Consider the following 15,749-nt stretch of genomic DNA (forward strand, 5'->3'; position numbering starts at 1 on the left):
ATTAATAAAATAGAACACTAGCTAGATTAATAAAGAAAAGATCCAAATAAACACAATTAAAATGACTAAGAGGATATTACCACTGACCCCACAGAAACAGAAATAACCATCAGAGAATACTGTGAACACCTCTATGCATATAAACTAGAAAATTTAGAAGAAATGATAAATTCCTGGATATATATACCACGCAAAGACTAAACCAGGAAGAAATTGAATCCTTGAATAGACAAATAACAAGCTCCAAAATAGAATCAGTAATAAATAGCCTACCAACAAAAAATCCCAGGAGCAGACAGATTCACAGCTGAATTCTACCAGATATACAAAGAGGAGCTGGTACCATTTGTGCTAAAACTATTCCAAAAAAATTGAGAAGGAGGGACTCCTTTCTAACTCATTCTATAGGCCAGCAGCATCCTGATACCAAAACCTGGCAGAGACACAACAAAAAAAGAAAACTCAAACCAATATTCCTGATGGAGACTGATACAAAAAATCCTCAACAAATACTGACCAACCAAATCCAGCAGCATGTCAAGAAGCTTTCCATCACAGACAAGCAGGCTTTATCCCTGGGATGCATGGTTGCTTCAACATATGCAAATCAATAAAGGTGATTCATCACATGAACAAAACTAAAGACAAAAACCATATGATTATTTCAGTAGATTCAGAAAAAGCTCTCAATAAAATTCAACACCCCTTTATATTAAAAACTCTCAATAAACTAAGTATTGAAGGAACATACCTCAAAGTAATAAGAGCCATCTATGACAAACCCACAGCCAACATCATATAACTGGGCAAAAGCTGGAAGCATTCCCCTTGAAAACAAGCATGAGACAAGGATGCTGTCTTTCATCACACCTATTCAACATAGTATTGGAAATCTTTAGCAGAGCAATTAGGTAAGAGAAAGAAATAAAGGCCATTGAAATAGGAGGAGAGGAAGTCAAACAATCCCTGTTTTCAGATGACATAATTCTGTATGTAGAAAACTTCACAGTCTGTCCAAAACTCCTTCAGCTGATAAACAACTTGAGCAGAATCTCAGGATACAAAATCAACGTACAAAAATCTCTAGCATTCCTATACATTAACAATAGTCAAAGTGAGAGACCAATCAGGAATACATTCTCATTCACAATTGCCACAAAAAGAATAAAATACCTAGGAATACAGCTAAACAGGTAGGTAAAAGATCTCTACAAAGAGAACTACAAAACACTGGTCAAATAAATCAGAGATGACACAAACAAATGGAAAACCATTTCATGCTCATGGATAGGAAGAATCAATATTATTAACACGGCCATACTACCCAAAGCAATTTATAGATTCAACACTATTCCTATCAAACTACCAATGATATTCTTCACAGAACTAGAAAAATCTAGTTTAAAATTCATATGAAACCAAGAAGGAGTCAGAAAAGCCAAGGCATTCCTAAGCAAAAAGAACAAAGCTGGCAGCATCATACTACACAACTTCAAACTATACTACTGGGCTATAGTAACCAAAACATAATGATACTGGTACAAAAACAGACACATAGACCAATGGAAAAAAATAGAAGGCCCAGTAATAAGGCTGCACACTTACAACCATCTGACCTTCAACAAAGCTGACAAAAGCAAGCAATGGTGAAATGACTCCCTATTCAATAAATAGTGCTGGGATAACTGGCTAGCCATATGCAGAAGATTGAAACTGGACCCCTTCATCACACCGTACACAAAAATTAACTTGAGATGGATTGAAGACTCAAATGTAAAACCCAAAACTATAAAAAACCTTGGAAGACAACTAGGCTTCTGCACAGCAAAAGAAACTGTCAACAGAGTAAAGAGACAACCTACAGAATAAGAGAAAGTTTTTGCAAACTATGCATTAACAAAAGTCTAATATCTAGCATCTATATGGAACTTCAACAATTTAAGAAAAAAACATTAAAAAGTAGGCAAAGAACATGAACAGACACTTCTCAAAAAAAGATATGAATGTGGCCAACAAGAATGTGAAAAAAATCTCAATATCACTGATCATTAGAAAAAAGCAAATCAAAACCACAATGAGATACCATCTCACACCAGTCAAGATGGCTATTATTGAAAAGTCAAAAAATAACACATGCTGGCCAGGTTGTGAAGAGAAAGGAATGCTTACACATTGTTGGTAGGTGTAAACTAGTTCCACCCCTGTGGAAAGCAGTGTGGCAATTTCTCAAAGAGCCAGAAACAAAACTACAATTCGACCCAGCAATGCCATTACTGAGTATGTACCAAAGGAGTATAAATTGTTCTATCATAAAGACACACACAAGGCCAGGCATGGTGGCTCACTCCTGTAATCCCAGCACTTTGGGGGGCCAAGGCGGGTGGATCACGGGGTCAGGAGATCGAGACCATCCCAGCTAACACAGTGAAACCCTGTCTCTGCTAAAAAAAAAAAAAAAAAAAAAGACACGTGCAAGTATACGTTCATTGCAGCACTATTCACAATAGCAAAGACATTAAATCAGCTAAATGCCCATCAATGGTAGACTGGATAAAGAAAAAGTGGTACATATAACACCATGGAATACTATGCAGCCACAAAAGAGCCATAAAACAGATCATATCCTTTGCAGGAACATGAATGGAGCTGGAGGCCATTAGCCTTAGCAAACTAGAGCAGGAACAGAAAACTAAATACTGCATGTTGTCACTTACAAGTAGGAGCTAAATGATGAGAACCATGGACACATAGAGGGGAACAGCAGACACTAGGGCTACTGGAGGATGGACGGTGGGAGGAGGAAGAGGAGCAGGAAACATAACTAATGGGTACTAGGCCTAATACCTGGGTGATAAAATAATCTCTACAATAAACCCCCATGACAGGAGTTTACCTATATTACAAACCTGCAGATGTACCCCTGATCCTAAAATAAAAGTTTTTGTAAAAATGCTTATTGTCCAATGTGAATGGCACATATGTAAATATGAATTAATGGTGATAAAAGTAATGATACAAATATATGTAATATCCAGTAAGAGCATAGAGGAAAGAATGAATTTATTAGTTTATGTTTATTTATTCAAGAATGTATTTAAAGTGGCTCACAACATGAAATAAAAAGAAAAAATGAATACTGGAGTAGTAAATCCAGAGGAAAAAAATAACTTTGCATAGATAATTTGAACTCAACAATATATGGGTGTACAGAATACATAGTTAAGGTCTAGAAAAATGCCAGAATAAGCATTTGGCCTCTAAGTTTTTTGGAAGGTAAGAAAAATGAGAACATAATCAATTACACTATTTATATTATCTCCAAAGAAAAAGAAAATGAACCTATTCCTAGTGCTGAAATGAAAGTTTTTCCTTGTAGGTGATCAAAAAAAAAAAAAAAAAAAAAAAAACAACGTGCCATCCTCAGCAACATCCATATATTAAATCGACTTCATAGGGCTATTTCTTATAGTGGCTGCTAGCATGGACCAATTATGACATAATGCCAAATTACATACAATAAAAGCAGTTTTACAAGAGGACAGACCATATGGTCCAGATGTGTAAATTTCTGCTTGTGAAGCTTATTCTTAGGATTTTTTTTTTTTTGTATCTATAGGAACACATGGACTATATATCACTCAGGCAATCCTTTGCAACTTTATGTTGCCCAACCAAGCATTTGATGAGTATTAAGCAACAGTGAGTTCAAGGTTATCGTCCTTAACAATCACTTAGGGTGCAGCTATTTCAGTCTACTGATTAAATAAGGGAAGTGCTTCACTCCCTCTGTGGCTGGGTTCAGAGGAAAGGGACCACGGAACTTGGACTGTTTTTAAAAATTGTGGTAAAATACACACACCATGAAATTTATCTTGACCATTTTTGAATGTACTGTTCAGTGGCATTAAATACATTCACAGTGTTTTACTACTAATCCACCCCACAGAACTCTTTTTATCTTACAAATCTGAATCTCTGTGCCAATTACACAATAACTCCCATTTCCTCCCTCCCTCAGCCCCTGCCAGCCACCACTTTAATATGTATCTCTATGAATTTGACTACTCTAGGTACCCTCCTAAAAGTGGAACCATACAGGATAAAAATATAGAATACTCCATGAATTTGCACAACATTCTTGCTCAGGGGCCATGCTAATTGTCTCTCTGTTGTTCTAATTTTAGTATATGTACTGCCCAAGCAATCACTTTGGATGGTTTTGGACAGAAGAACAGGAGCTCATCAAACTTAAAATGGGGAAAGCTCCCGCATGAAGGCAGGATGGTATAGTAATACTATTTTCCTTCCACCCGAAGACTGGGACAAGAAGGGACACTGAATGAGATGAGGTTAAAGAGACAGGAAGAAGCCAAACTCTAAAGGGCTTTGTAAACCATGTTTAATTAAGAGCTTGGACTTACAGACAATAAGAATAGAATAGGGAATTAAAATTTGTATTTAAGAAAAATAATTCCAGGAAAAAAAGGAGGCCTGGAAGAGGATAAAATCTAAAAAAGACCAATTTGAAGGCAATGGCAAATATCTAAACAAGGTTTTCCTTCTTCTTCTTTTTTTTTTCCCCCAGCTCACCAGTATTGTTAGAGCAGGAATTTCAGAACTGTACAGAACATGGGGAAATTTGTGTCTGTGCTTCTCATGTCCTTGCTTTCAATCTTCTGTTCCAAGCTTAGAAGGAAACTTTAAAAAATCTTATATGTCATTAACAAGCAAAAAAAAAAAAAAAAACCACTAAAAAGTGGGCAAAGGGCATGAATAGACACTTCTTTAAAGAAAATACATAAGTGGCCAAAAAGCATATGAAAAAATGCTCAACATGATCCAATCATTTGAGAAATGCAACTTAAAACCACAATGAGATACATTCTCACACTAGTCAGAATGGCTTTTATTAAAAATTCAAAAAACAACAGTTGCTGGTGAGGTTATGGAGAAAGGAATTGCTTACATACTGCTGGTGGGAATGTAAATTAGTTCAGCTATTGTGGAAATCAGTGTGGCATTAAGTATGTTAGGAAAGAAAGCATAGGCATTTCTTATGGTTTTGTACAAAGGACTTAAAACAGAAACACCATTGGACCCAGCAATCTCATTATTGGATATATACCCAAAGGAATAGAAATTGTTCTGCCATAAAGAAACGCATGCATATGTTCATTGTGGTACTACTCACAATAGCAAAGACATGGAATCAACCCAAGTGCCCATCAACAGGATAAACTGGATAAAGAAAATGTGATACATATACACCATGGAATACTATGCAGCCATTAAAAAGAACAAGATTATGCCCTTTGCAGCAACATGAATAGAGCTGGAGGCCATAATCCTAAGAAAACTAACACTGGAACAGAAAACCAAACACCACATGTTCTCACTTACAAGTGCAAGCTAAACACTGAGTACAAAGGGACACAAAAGTGGTGACAACAGGCACCAGGGCCTACTTGAGGGTGGAGGGTGGAGGAGGAAAATAGAAAAACTAGCTATCAGGTACTATGCTTAGTAACTGGATGACAAAATAATTTGCATACTGAATTCCCATGTCATACAATTTACTTACATAACAAACCTGCACATACACCCCTGAACCTAAAATAAAAGTTAAAAAAAAAAAAAGAAAATCTTATATTTCAGCAAAGAATCCAGAGAAGTCAAAGTCTGAAACGCACATTTTAATCCAGGAGAGCACTTTTGAAGTGACATTTCTCCCAACTGACCTGCCTCATTCCCCACCTCACATCATTTGTGTAGCAAGTGATAGGTACTAAATCATCAATTTATAGCTTTTCTGGAATCCTATGTGAATCATTGTTATTACAATTCAATTATCCTTAAGAAAATGGAAACTAAATATGGAAGGAAATGTGTTTTCCCTTCATAACAAGCTTTCTGACTTTATACACCCTAAAGATCCAGTAATAATTAGGATGAGGGCAGAGGCTCTAGGATTTGATTATACCAGCGTTGGGCTTAAATGCTGCTGCTTTATCTCATCCATTGGTCCTTAAGGAACACCTTTTCCTCTAGTTCTTCATGGCACACAGCTGTCATGGAGCACTCTCACTCAAAACATTTCAATAGCCAATGCCTAAGGAATCATGTATGAAGTCACTGTTACCTCCAATGAGAGATCTTTTCCTGACAACGTATCTACCTGGGATGCTTTCCCTCACCCTATTTTCATATGTGAAATCATAACCTTCTTTAAGAACAATGCAAAGAAGAAAATTGTAAAGCTTTCCCCAAAAAATATACTGGACAGAATATCTTCATGCTCTAAAGTCTAGTTGGATTTTGTTTCAATCTTTTCCATAGCACCATCTTAGTCCTCAAAGTTTTATTTTAAAATTATTTGAGAATGGAGATAATTTCATAAGTGTACCTGAATTCTTTATTTGCATATAGGAAATAATAAATGTTGAATAATAAGTGCTTATGTATTCAATAAATAGCTGTTTCAGGCCTATTAGATTCCAACTACTTGGTTAGGCATTAGAAATACACCAATGAATAAGAAATAATCTCTGTACTCAAGAAATCTCAGTGCAGGTGGAAGATTCCTCAGAAGTGTTTTGGAGCAAGAAGAGGACATCCTGGGGAAAAATTAAGAAGGCACCTCTAGAGTCTTAAGAAATCTGGAAAGGGCTAGAATTAAAAAATGCCTTGTGATATCTAAATTTGGCTATCAATAGTGTTTCTTCAGGTGGCAAAAAAGAATTGTTCTTAAAATAACAGGAAACTAAATTACAAAAAGGCCCATTTCAACTTAAAGTAAGAACTGTTTTCTAGTAATCATAGCATCTCCACATTAAAATTAGTTGCTTTGTAAAGATAAAGAGCTTTATATTATATTAAAAATCTAGACAACCAGCTGTATAAATGTATAAGTTTAATGTAGAAGAAATCATTGTAAGGGGTGAAAAATTTGAGTTGACAATTTTGAGGACTCTAATTCAAGATCTATTAATTTCATATAAGAATAATAAGAACATCTCATTATATACATGTAAGGATAATATGGATTATTATGTCTGAAGCTGAATGTATTATTGAAAACAGATGCTTTTGAAACTCTAACAGAATTATTCACAAAAATTATTCTTCACTTTCCGAATATCATGAACTATGACTTTCATTTGCTAAGACGTGTAAGCCTATTAAACGTGTGTGTGTGTGTGTGTGTGTGTGTGTGTGTGTGTGTAGAATATCCTAGTGATACTCCAGGTAAATTGGCATTACGCAATAAATGGAGGATCTTAAATGAATCACAACCTGTGCCAAGTTGCTGCAGAGTAATTTGGTCTTCTAATGTTTTAACACAGAAGCCCAAAACCATTATTTTGCACAAGAAATTGTCCAAAGTTTAAGCCAGATGATCCAGAAACCTGAGCATTAAGTATGTTAGGAAAGAAAGCATAGGCATTTCTTATGCTTTTGTGCTAATCTTCTCAAATTCCCTTTTCCAAGTGACCAAGTATCAAGGAACCAGGTTCCATGGAAATGCTTGGCTCAATGAAGAGAATGAAATAGAGAAACAAGGAAAAAAAAAAAAAAACTGTGACAGAAATCTCTTACATTAAAAAACATATCCTAATACAATATTTACAAAAGTGCTTCAAAAGTCTTCCAGAATGCTTCAAAAGTGAAAAAAAAAATGGATGGAATACTTAAAATTTCTCACTTCTATTTCTTTCCATTGTTAAAAGTCTTCTGCTCTCTGCTCCATTCCATCTGACCTGTTATTATTTAAGTCCTAATCATGAATACTTGGACTACTGTAGTCTTACACTCTTTCTTGTATCTTTCACAACAACGCCAAACACATGTGTCTTTAAAAACACAAATCTGATCTTGAAATCAAGCTCATTTACAATCATTTTGCAAAAGGAAATTGAAGTTTGATGAAGTTTAAGTGGATGATCAAGTTCAGGGGCCTCGAGTACCAGGCTGGAGCTAGAGCCCAAGTCCAGTTCCTCCTTCAAAATTATTTTACCTCTGGCACTGTCTTCCTAGATATTGTGTGTATATTATGGATTTTAATAGAATCATTTTACCTCAAAAATACAGTAAAATTTGGATAGAATGTTGGGACTGCATTTATAGACAGAAAGACTGTCAGCTCAAAATTTTACTCACAAAGTACATAAAACCCGTTCAACAAAATTGTATTGCAGAACAATTGCTCCTAACACATAACTTGCCAGTATTTAAAACCATTCCCCCTATTTGACTGTCTATATATTTAAATCTCTCTTATATATGCATCAAGAAGCATTTTGATTTTGTTTTTAGCCAACACACAGTTTAACACATTGCTTAAATATATTTTAAAAAAATTATTTTATTTTTATTTTTTGAAACGGAGTCTCACTGTCGCCCAGGCTGGAGTGCAGTGGCGCGATCTCAGCTCACTGCAGGCTGCACACCATTCTCCTGCCTCAGCCTCCCGCGTAGCTGGGACTACAGGTGCCCGCCACCTCGTGCTGCTAATTTTTTGTATTTTTAATAGAGACGGGGTTTCACCATGTCAGCCAGGATGGTCTCGATCTCCTGACCTCGTGATCCGCCCGCCTCGGCCTCCCAAAGTGCTGGGATTACAGGCGTGAGCCACCGTGCCCGGCCTAAAAAAAAAAAAATTCTTATTAAGATTAACCCTGTGTACGTTTTCTTTATACCGTATAAAAACTTATAACTATAACTTAAGGGGGAAAATAAAAAGAGTATAAAAATTTCCATATTCTGCTCTTCCTTTTAATTCCCAAGTTTTATTTTCATATTAAAATTGTCCAAATTCTACATTGAAAATTTAATAAAGTAATGAATTTGAGTAACTTTGTAAAATGTTAATATAGCCAAAATTATAATAAGAAAAATGTGGAATGTAGGAATATTTTGTTTTTTAATTTGGCAAGATGTGATAGAAATTCTGTTACGCAATTCTCACATAAGAATTATTAGATGTATTGCAAATGTCATACAATAAACTGAATATAAATAAAACATAAAATTATGATGTTTACCTTTATTTTCAGATTACTGATGCTTCTAAAATGTATTAATAATATTAAAATTAAAAGTTAAATATCCTGATAGTTAATATAAGTGCAATTTTGTAAAATTCCACTTTTGTGCAACACACAGCTAACTTTTAATATCCATTTCTCATTTTCTTATTTTTCTATATTAATATCATTGCTAAAGTACAACACAAATGCACGAATTTGTTTTTAAAATTAGCCGATGAGCTATATTTTATAGTAAATAATGTGTGATTAAATTTTAAGTTATATAAGCATCCACTCACTAATATCAAAATGTGTTTATGGCCTGGATACTATAATTTACTTTACTTCTTGTTAATTCGAATAAGAAAATACTCGAAACACGGTCTTGAAAATGTTAGGTAGACACTAATGTAAAACTACCTAACAGTCAGGAATAAAAACCTGCCATTGATGCTATTTCCATCATTTAAAACACTGAATTAAACCCAGCACATATTGTAAATTGTTTTTGCTTCTTCCTTTTAGGATAGTTGTGAAAAGTGAAATAACCAGGCAGCCTTATCTTAGGTGAGACCGTTTCGGCTTGGAAACAAACAAAGCTCTCTCTCGATGAACTGGGTTCATTTCATATTTGTGTAATACCCTGGAAGAAATTAGGTTTCAATGAAGTCCATTTTTGTCACTGCATGTAGCAATGAATATCACACCCAGCAGGGCACAGTGGCACCTGGCTGTCCAGACCCCAGTGTAGCACAAACCATCTGGGGGTAATTACAACAAGGTATTCTTTAAGGACCAGATGGGAGCAAGGAACAGAAGCCCCTACCCCTCCCAGTCATTTACAACATAATTCCTTTCAATGATATACTTAATCCTCCCACCAGCTATGCCTTTCAGCTTGCTGTTGTCACTGTTCCTTTATGTAAATTCAGACGCAAGACTGGGAAAAAGAGGGGGTGAGAGAGAAAGTACAAGAAAAAAAGGGAAAGGGTGAGAGAGAGCGTCACTGGTGCCTCTAGGGACCAAAAGAAATTATTCATCCCTAAATTGTTTTCACCACAGTGAGTACAGTAACAAATTTTTTTTAAAAAAAAGAGGACTGAAATTATCCTAAAGAAGGTCAATGTGACAGCCCTGTGTGGCACCAGCTGAGGTTTACTCAGCCACCTGTTAGCTAGAAAGCTCTCTGCACACGCTTATGATGCATTTAACCAGTTTAAAGGGTCTTTATTGACAGGCCAGCCACCTCCATTCAGCAGGCTGGAGCCATAGGCCTGCTTTGTGGTCATATGTGGCACACAAGCCTTAATTCAATTACGCTGTAAGCCTATCCAATCTGCATCACTGCCCTTTCACTTTAGTGCCATTTGTCTTGCATATTGTAAAGAATTTTATTTTGAAGAGGGAAAGGCACCCTGCAACCCAGTTGTCTTTATTTTTCATTTAAGGTTGTGCCGCAGGTGCGCCGCCACCTTTCAACTCCCGAAATGTATTCATCTTTAAGTGATATTTTAGAGGGAAGTGGTATTTATTGTTTGGTGACACTGCTTTGTAGGTGTTGCTGATTTTTTTTTTTAATTAGGTATATGTTCAAACTCTCCAACACACCAACAAAGAGTCTCCAAACTTGATTGTTAAAAATTCAAAAGAAGAAACAAAAAGAAAAACACACATGATAAATGAAAATGACAATTATTAGCTCTGTTCTACAATTTTTTTATTTAAAAAGAAAAGCACTTCTTAGAGTGATCATACATTAAATTTTAAATTTTGGATTTTCCTCAAGTGTCTGACACAAAATATGAATATCTGTATATATGAGTGAGGCTCAGTGCTGCTATGTTGCTTGAAAATTTCTAATATAAGTTCCATATAAGGAAATTAAATATATCAAGTCTGCTCATATTGTTTTGTATTTTGGTACTTTCAATTTTCCATAACATTGGACCAGTGCATGTTATTGTTTAATGCTTGGTATTTTCATAGTAATGTATAGACAATGAAAAAATAAAGATAGATTTCCCAAAGTCAAGGGCTGTATTATTTTTGTATAATATTTTTCTTAAATGAAAAGTCTGCCTCGTTTAAGCATGCTTAAAATAGCATGCAACATTGCAATAATATAGAAATGTGATAGCCAACCAAACCTACCCCCTAGAGGTCCTGTGTTTGTATTAAGAGTATGGATCATTCCAAATCAATGTTCCCCCAAATCATTAAATGACTTATCATGAGAATTGAAGGGACTTCAAAGAAGGGAGAGAAGAATCTTCTTTGTTAGGTAATGTCTATTTTCCACTCAAGTAGGAAAGGACAATAGTGCTAGGTTACTTATCAAGGTTATTAAGTGAGTAAGTGTCAATTTTCATCATGGCAACTTCAATGTGTCTTTGGTATGGAAGTTCCCATCTCTTTTAAATTACTGAATCAAAACCACAAATATGAAGCATTCGAAAGAGACCAAGACACTTTAATTGGCAAGAAAAAATAAAAGTATTTGTATCTGATCCTCAAAATAAAAGGTGTTTAAAAAACTACTTTTACATGCATGTAAATTTAATGTACGTGTATCTCTCAGCAATTCTATGCCCATTTCCTTTGTGTTTCCCTATGGGATTGCAGTTTAAAAATGAGAAAACTAAGGATTAATAGAAGCTAAATGGCTTGCCTAAGAGCTCAAAATTCTTCTGATTTCTAAGGGTTCTTTCCATTACACCATGAAGACTTTGTATGACTATTTTATAAACTTTATGATTTTTACCCATCTATGCATGTGTGTGTATTTAATGTATGTGTATTTCTCAGCAATTCTATGCCCATTTCCTTTGTGTTTCCCTATAGGATTGCATTTATCAATGAGGAAAACTAAGGGTAAATAGATGCTAAATTCTTTTGATTTATAATTGAAATCAAAATTCTTTTGATTTATAATTGAAATCAAAATTCTTTTGATTTCTAATTGAGGGTTAAGAGCTGAAAATTCTTTTGATTTCTAATTGAGGGTTAAGAGCTGAAAATTCTTTTGATTTCTAATTGAGGGTTCTTTCCATTACATCATGAAGACTTCATATTACTATTTTATGAACTTCATGATTTTTACGCATCTGTGCAATTTTCTGTATATATTAGAGATATGCACTGTAACATATATATACAGGAAATTGCACAGATTATATAAGCTTATCAATATATGTACATATATATGGTAGAGTACACTCTATGAACACTCTATGTACTCTAACATATATATACATAACATATATATACATATGTACATGCATTGATAAGCTTATCAATATTCTGTGAAGCAGGAATAACAACCGAACTTGTAAAAGTCTAGAATCACATCAAAAGAATGAGAAAAATGACCTGAATTTGTTACATTAAAAAATCATTGCTAAGATATAGACATATTTCTTTAGCCACTTTTAACCCCTTATATAGAATTTTGAAGTAAAAAATAGCCAATAATATGTGCCTAGTTTTAAAATATTCTATGTGAATCACATAACCTGTTTGCACTTTGTATCTCTCTACATAACGATACAAAAAAATTTGAGTTCATTTTTTAAGGACTTCGGCATCCTGGAATTCAGATTAAAATATCTAAACATTCTTGATATAAATGTAAGAACAAAGGTTTTAAAACATTTTAGAAGAAAAGTAGTACAGGAAGTTAGTTTCATTATAGAAATCTATACTTTTATTAGAATTTTACAATGTAAATTATTTTCCCAAATTTCAAACATATCATATTGCTTTTGAAATAATGTAATCTGTAATAACCCCATGAAATGACTGCATTATTATATGCCAAATAAATGTCTATTAAAATTCAATTACCCATTATATTTTTATTAGTAGATCACACAATAAAATGGAATTATATAATGTTTATGTTAAATTCTCACTTTCCAATAAAAATCATGAAAATATTCCTTTCTGAAAACACTTTATTCAAGGAAATGTTGATGAAAAAATTCAGAAAAACTAAAATAGTAATTAGCTAATAACCATAACTATGACTATATATGTATGCGTATATATATTTGAGAATCCAAACTTAATATAGCTGAGTAAACCAGAGGACTAAATAATTTTGGAAATCTGTTACCGAATGGCTAATATTTGCAAAGATGTTCAAAGCTGAAATTTGGAGAGATAATAAACAATAACAAATTTACTCTACTTTAGATATTTTACTCATCATGTGTAAAAACTCTCTTGCCTAAGGATTTATAAAGAAAATACTCAGGTAGCAATAAACTGGTTATTTTCACATGTGGTGAAACATAATTTTAGCTTCACATCCAATTCCTGTCCAACATAATGGTGCCTCCTGAGAATAAAATGTGCTTTGGAGAAAATTATCACTGTTTACCAAGGACCTTCCCATGCAAAACTCCCTTTCTTGTCGATGAAATTTTCAAGCACACTTGATGGCCACAGAATGAGGATATATGTGTAGGTTTCTAAGCCAATAATGCAGTTTGAATTAAAATAAACTATCTCTTTACTAAATTTTCTGACCCTAAATATGCATCTTGCCCATTTTGTTTGCAAAGTTTGTTTAGAAAATACAAAAGACATTTTTTGTGTGTTCATTTTGCCACAGTCAATTCTAATATCAAGAAATGTCAACATGATGTCATTGGGTTTAGTGGAAAAGTAAAAAATTGAGTCAACTAGTTTGTTCGGTGTGCAGAATGCCAGAGTGGTTTCTGTAATCTTTCTTCTTGAATTTACCATTTAAACATCATTTGGCAAAGTTGTGTTAACATTTATGTTGCTATGATCAACATGGTTTGGTTCGGCCTAGTACCTAAAAGCAGTAAGTAATATATGGCTATCTAAACTAAAGAATAAAGACAAGCTACTTCTCGTTAACCCAAAGACAGATAAAAATTGCAGTATGAAATCTAGAAGACTGATGAACTAATCTCACAGCTATCGTTTATTCTTATTTCTCTACCACCCTAGATACCCTGATGACCTTAGCTAGTTGAAAGAGAAAAGTGATGGGTAAGTGATAAATTTTAATTTTCAGAAGAAACCTCCTGGGCATTTTCCTGTTTGTTCCTAAAATGAATTGTAGATTCCTATTAGTTCAACCTTCCACTCAGGAAAAATGTTCTTAAATAACATTAGATTTTGAAATTAGCACCAGAAGGCAACTACTATTCAATATGCTAATGTTTCTTTGTATTAAGAATAAAGGAAAAGAATAAAACATAAATGTCTTATTAGAGTGAGATGTTATAAATTCACATGAATGAGGCAGTGGAATGTATAGGCTTGTGGGATTGTGCATTTATTGGCTTTGGCGCTCTGGAGAGTGCAGATGTTTTGTGTACACATGTATGTCAGAAACGTACATGTATCCACATGATGCAGAAGATGCAGAAGAAGAAATTAGCACCAGTAGATTAACTCCAGATTTCAATTACATATTTATTAATTATGCTACAGTGTACATTGATAACCATTTAAACAAATTTATTTAATCATTAATACTACTGCAGTTTCATTGTACAAATAAATAAAGTGAACTTAGAGAACTAGGTAATTTACCCAAGCTCACATTGCTAACAAGGGTGAAAATGGGTTTGAATTGAAAGATGTCTGGAGTCTGAGATGGTGCTGTTAATGTGCATATTATACATTTACACCAAAAACACAAATGCCAAGAGTTAAACATATGCTACGTAATAACTGTATGACATGTTTACTATACTCATATATTTGAAAATTCTTCTTCTCTTTCAGTTATTATAATCATTGTTAGAAGTAGTCATGAAATCTGGAAATCATTACTGAGGTCACACCTGGATACAAGAGGAGTAGATGCTTATCTGTAGTTTTAGTAGCTTCCCAATGTATCTGCCCCACACTGTCTGAAATGCTACCTAACATAAATTAATCAGCGACCTCTCTTGAAATATAAGTTATTATTTGTATTAGAGCAAGGATCTCAATTTTATTTAAGTATTTCTATTCCTGCAACAAATATAAACTCTCCATAGTGTTTGAATAAATGTGTAGTGACTTAAGGAACAAAATATTTAATTTAATTACATTTTTCTTTACCACTTCTGAGTGAATAAGCCAGAATGGAGTTTCTTTTGGATTTTATAGAACCAGGAACATGGGGAAAGGCAGGCCAAGTGAAGTATCACGTAGGTAGTTCAGCATAGTGTGAAGGAGCATGTCAACACACAATAAGGGAGGAAAGAAGCTACAATTTAAAAGACAACAGGGGAATGCCAATTATTATTATTATTATTATTATTATTATTATTATTATTATTATTTGCGATGGTTTTCTAGCCTTCGTGGAGACTTCTGGCAATCTCATTATAAATTCCAGGGAGCACCTTAACTTCTGGTGCTAACTGTGGACTCGTCTAACGGAGCTGTCCAGGCTCGGCTTTATTTTTCTATCCTTATTGTCATCCCTTCTTAAATTAAGAAACATTCTGCCCTTTGTCTGAAGCCTTTTTCATACAATTGCCAGATTTTAGTGGATTTCTTCCATATTGTTGCCATATACGTGCGCAGCATGAGAGAGAAGGTATCCTATTATAATATCAGCACCTACCAACACAATTGACATACGTTACATGCTCACTCTGTGCCAAGCACTCTGCTAAGTACCTCACATTGAATTTTCCGAGAAACCTAGAAGAGATTTTATTATTATCTCCGTCTTACCAATAAAAAAGC

The 15,749-nt window shown here is 34.2% G+C and overlaps 1 non-coding gene across 1 annotated transcript; it reads right to left on the reverse strand.

The window, feature by feature from the left end:
* Window positions 1-4,101: 4,101 nt before the first annotated feature.
* On the reverse strand, window positions 4,102-4,208 carry LOC115836128. The gene has a single exon (XR_004031126.1). It is a non-coding gene; the product is annotated as a U6 spliceosomal RNA (small nuclear RNA).
* Window positions 4,209-15,749: the final 11,541 nt, after the last annotated feature.

The sequence above is a fragment of the Nomascus leucogenys genome, chromosome 7b, assembly GCF_006542625.1.
Source record: "Nomascus leucogenys isolate Asia chromosome 7b, Asia_NLE_v1, whole genome shotgun sequence".
NCBI lineage: Eukaryota > Metazoa > Chordata > Mammalia > Primates > Hylobatidae > Nomascus > Nomascus leucogenys.